At 45.1% G+C, this 5,000-nt stretch overlaps 1 pseudogene; it reads right to left on the bottom strand.

Annotated features, from left to right (window-relative positions):
* Nucleotides 1-4,941: 4,941 nt before the first annotated feature.
* Nucleotides 4,942-5,000, bottom strand: part of LOC126432548 (large subunit ribosomal RNA) — a 2,991-nt pseudogene continuing 2,932 nt past the window's right edge.

Genomic DNA, 5,000 nt, shown 5'->3' with positions numbered 1-5,000 from the left:
GTCGGAGTATTTTTTGAGTTGCTGCCCAGGGATTGTTGTTGTCACAGTCAGATACCCACTTCTTCCATGCATCCTCTTTAGCAATGGTGATCTGTTTCGTGTATTCATTTCGTTTTATTTTGTACTCTTGTTTTGCTGCTTCGATTTCTTCTGCAGTTCCATTTCGGCGGGCATTTTGCAGGGTTCGTCGTGCTGTCGTTGTGTTTTGTCGCTGTAGTCTAAGTGTCTCGTTCCACCATGGTATAGGGTGCTGTAGCCAGGTTTTTCTTCTCATCGATTTTTTGCAGCTAGCTCGTACTGCCCCTTCCAGGCATCGAACCTTCTCATTAACATCCATTGCTTGGATATTCTCCAGGTATTCTACTTCCTTCGCAAAGCACTGATCAAAAATTGCCCATTTCGCAAATTGTGTGTTATATTTTTCTTGCACTATAGCTGTTCTGTTTCTCTGTTGTGGGGCAACTTCATATGTTATGGCCCTGTGATCGCTGGTTGTCCATCCCCCATGAACCTTCCATTTAGTTGTTGTTCTAGCCACAATTGTTGTACAAATAGTGAGGTCTATGTTACTCTCTCCATTTGGTCCACTGAAAGTTGTTAATGGAGATTCCTCATTCAGTAGTACAAGACCATGCTGGTAGATGAAGTCTTCCATCTTCCTACCATCCCCATTTGCCATATCACCATACCATAATGGGGATGTCGCATTTGCATCTAGGCCTATAATTACTGGTTTTCCAGCCAAGTTGTGCAGTATGTCCTCAAGTTTATTTAGGAAGCGGTCAATAGGTTCACCATACTGGCAGTACGCACACACCAGGTACAGTTCTCCAAAGGCTCCACTTATGCTTGCCGCACATGTATGTGTATCAGATAATGTGGTTAGCTGGAGAACATTTAAGCTCTTAGTACGAATGATTATAGCTGCCTTTGGTGTTCCATGTTTGGAGCTGTAAACCATTCGATAACCTGGTGGATAACCTGTGATTTTGTCATCTAGTGTGTATGGTTCCTGTACCAGTAGTACATCTAACTCCTCTTCCTCCATTTTCATGACTAGTTGGTCAGGTACTGTTTTAGATCTTTGCCCATTTATTTGGAGGATTTTTAAGGGGCTAAGTTGTAGGTCCGTTGAGGATCTATGGTCTGAAGGTAGCACATCGTTGTTATTACTTCCCATAGTCGGTCATTCGTTGGATTGCTTCTTTTGCTCTCTTGTATTCAGGGCAGTTTTGGTCCAGAACTGAGTGTTTGCAGTCTCTCTTCCAGCGTTTGCAGTTCGCACAGTGTGGTGGTTGTTCTTTAAGCCTGCATTCTTTGAAGGAGTGTCCAGGTGCTGCACAGTGTCCGCATATTGTTTCAGCACTTGTGCATCTTGTTGATGTGTGACCAAAGCCCTGGCATTTATAGCACCTGCTAATATTTGTGTAATTTTGCACCCTGTGGGATGTGCAGTGGAGATACACTCGTCCTTGTTCAGTCAGTCTGTTCCATATTTTCGGTGCCACCTCCAATACTAGGTTCACCACTTCTCGATTTTTTGGTCCAGTTTTGAAGGCGATCTGTGTTCCACTCACGACCTCTTCAAGTGTGAGGCCTGCTCTTGACAGATTTCGTTCATACAGCTCAGTTTTCAGCTGTCCTTCTTGAGTATCTCTTGGAACATCAAAGAGAATTACCCTGGGATTCCTTTTTTTGGGGTCCTGGATGGTAAGCCCTGAACGACTAAACTCTTCACACTTCTTCAGTCTGTTTGCTTCTTCAGTATCTGGGAATTCTAGTATTACGTTTTTGTCCCTTGTAGTCTTGAATTTCGTGACCCTCACATCTTTCAGCGATGTTGTGATGACTTTCTTTACTGTTTCCTCGAGATCTTTTGCTGCTTGTTGCGCTCCTTCTGCTGGCTTCACAACTAGCAATTTGGGCTCAGGTTTTGGGCCTCGACTTTCGTTGGTGGGCGTCGCTTTGGTGGATGCCTTGGAAGCATATGTTTCCTGTACTGGTATTTTTGCTGCTTGGGCAGCTTTAGTGCACCTGAGTTCCGTTTTCAGTTCCAGAATTTCCATTTCGTATTTCCGTACAATTCTCTCATATGCCGATAATTTTCCTAAAATAAACCTTTTCTGGACATTGTTTATCTTATTCGTTTCATTAAAAAGGAAGGACACTATTTCTTCCCTCATAGCTGCCATGTTTTCCAGATCTTCCTGGGATTTGGAGGAATCGTTCTCCATGGGGGCCAGCGAGATTCTGTTGGGCTCTGTTTTTGCAGGTGACAATTCTTTGTTTGTCCCCATTTTGTTTTGTTTTTGGGCGTTACCTTGTGTGTTTCATGTGTCCTATTCGGGAGTTATTGAGTGTGTCCGTACAGAAGCCGCCTTTGTAAACTGGCGAGTGAAACACTTGGCCAGTTCGTTTATCGCGAGTGGCTTCGCGCGGCGCGTGATGCTGCTGTAGCGCTGGTTCCTCACCGGTCGCCTGGGGACGAGCCTACCTGGGCCGGCTGGGGACAAGCGCGTCGGCTGCCTGCCTGCAACGGGCGAGCCGGCCGGGCGCTGGAATGCGGTCGCTCTCGCGGGGTGGTGGGCGGGGGGAGACAGCTGGGCTCTGTAGCGTCCACCCGCTGCCGTGGCTCCAAAACACAGGTCCAGCAAATCGGAAATTCACACTCGTGATGGAGTATGGTGTACACTAACACTGTATTAGTTTATATTGTCCATATCTCCCCTGACTTAGCAGATGTACGGCAGTAAGGTGCTTCGCACCAGCTTCATTTGCGGATCGCACACGCCACAGCAAATAGAATTTAACTATTGACACTATGAGTCTGAAAATGATTTTGATCACTGTTCGCGACGAAGGGAGGTTTACGCCAGCACTGTGTTAGGTTATATTATTCATATCTCCTCAGATTTGGAAGGCGTAGAGCCTATAGTAGGTTCCCAGTAGCTGTGATCGTATTTACGGACAGCGCCAGTAGCGATTAACACAGTTTAATTATTCACACTATCAGTTTGAATCGTATTTCAATCATTGAGCATGACTAATGAATGTGTGCACTACCCCTGTATTGGGTTACATTGTCCTTGTCTTGTCATTTTCCTTAGAATTAAGTGACTAAAAACTAAATTCGCGTCTGCCGCAATCGCGTGGGCGGAGAGGGCACGTCACGACAAAAACAGTTTACTTTTTGACAGTTAGAGAACTAGATTCGCGCCTGCCACATCTCATGTACGACAAGAACAATTTCATTTTTGATAGTCTGTGTCTAAAAATTATTTTAACCACTGTGCGTTATCAATTTATATCTACACCATCACAGGATTGGGTTACCTTGTCCATGTCTTATCACCTTCTACAATTAATATCTACACTATCACTGAATTAGGTTTCATTGTCCATAACTTATCATCTTCAACAGATATAATGACCTAAACTAACATCGCGCCTGCCGCGGTCGCATGCACGGACTAAACTAAATTCGCGCCAGCCCTACTCTGCACAAAAGCTATATAATTTTAAAATCTAGAGATCCTACAACTATTTTACTTATACATATAGATTGAGGGATGAATGCTCTTTCCCACTGTCTGTCTGGGATTTTCGTTAGTGTAACAGTTCGACAGTAAATTGTCACTTAATTTGGACGCGCTTGCCGTCGCCAATTGTACCGGTGAGCGCACTTTGCAACAGAAGCTATTTGATTTTAAAAACTAAAAGGCTTAAAATTATTTTGCGCATACATATTGGTTGAGGAATGAATGCTCTTTCACACTGTCTTTCTGGGATTTTAGTTAGGTCAGCAGATTGGCAGTAAATTGTCACTGAGGTTATATGCGCACGCAGCCACCTGCTAGCGACCGTTACGGCAGATATTGTTTCTTATCGAAAACTAATGGCCTTAACGTTTTTCTGCGCGCGTGTGTAAGATGGTGAAAGTATGCACTTTCAGACAGGGGGCCTTTCTTGTCCCTAGATTCTGTAGTTTGCCAGTGAATTGTTACCGAGTCAAGACGCGAACGCCGTACCCGAGTGAGGCCGGGCTGCGCTCGTTACACAGTGACCTTTGATATCAAAAGAAATATCTGCCTTAAAAACTTTTCACACACGCAGTATGACAGATAAGTGCATCTACTCTCAACAAGTGGGCCTGTATTCCACCCCTGCTCTCTGGTTCACCGGTAAGGCGGCGCAGACACACAACATTCCATCAGTTTCAAAGGATCCCGTATTGCAAATGCGCTGCACTTACTGTGATGGTGTCTTCCACAGCATCTCAGGAACTTATCACAACTCCAATGGCGTATATTGATTTACGGTGAAGCATTATAATCACGTGTATTTGGAGGAATATGTGTAGGCTGCTGCAGCACTTGTAGGCCGAAGAAAAATATTTATAACTCGATCACCAGATATAGGTTGAAGATCAGCCTTCTGTGGAACAATTGCGGCACTGTTGTAGAACTGCCACCAAATTTTCTTCGGTATTGAAGCACTCTTACGCACTCAAAATATCGTGGGAACACGCACAGATAGCACTCGCAAAGGACAGCATCGCGTATTTCACATAATCGATCGTATTTCCTGAAGTATTTTAGGTAAAACGATAAAATTTGAGTATGACACGTGATTTATTTCCGCGCAGGTTTGCCCAAAGTTTCGCAGAAATCGGAGCGTACCTTTTCACACGATCGCAGAAAGTGTAAGATCCGAATGCGCGTGGCCGGTAGTTCGCGCGCTGTGGCCTTCTCGGCGGTAGCCCGATTCAGACGCGACACAAAACACTTTTCACTAAACTTGCCATATATCGGAACGTATGAAACGTACGGCCTCGAAACTTTTATACGGGGTGTAGGGTGATGCCCGAAAGCACTGTGCCGAATTTAAACGGAATCGCGACACTTTTTCCGGGAAAAACACGACGGAGACGCGGGAGCCGAGACGCGCGCGTGCGCTCGCGCGAGGGACAGCGTAGTAGATAGGGACAGCGGGAATCTCGT

This window comes from Schistocerca serialis, unplaced genomic scaffold (genome assembly GCF_023864345.2).
Source record: "Schistocerca serialis cubense isolate TAMUIC-IGC-003099 unplaced genomic scaffold, iqSchSeri2.2 HiC_scaffold_1142, whole genome shotgun sequence".
Taxonomy (NCBI): domain Eukaryota; kingdom Metazoa; phylum Arthropoda; class Insecta; order Orthoptera; family Acrididae; genus Schistocerca; species Schistocerca serialis.
The sequence above is the reverse complement of the archived record's forward strand: the minus strand, read 5'-3'. Positions and strand labels throughout refer to the sequence as shown.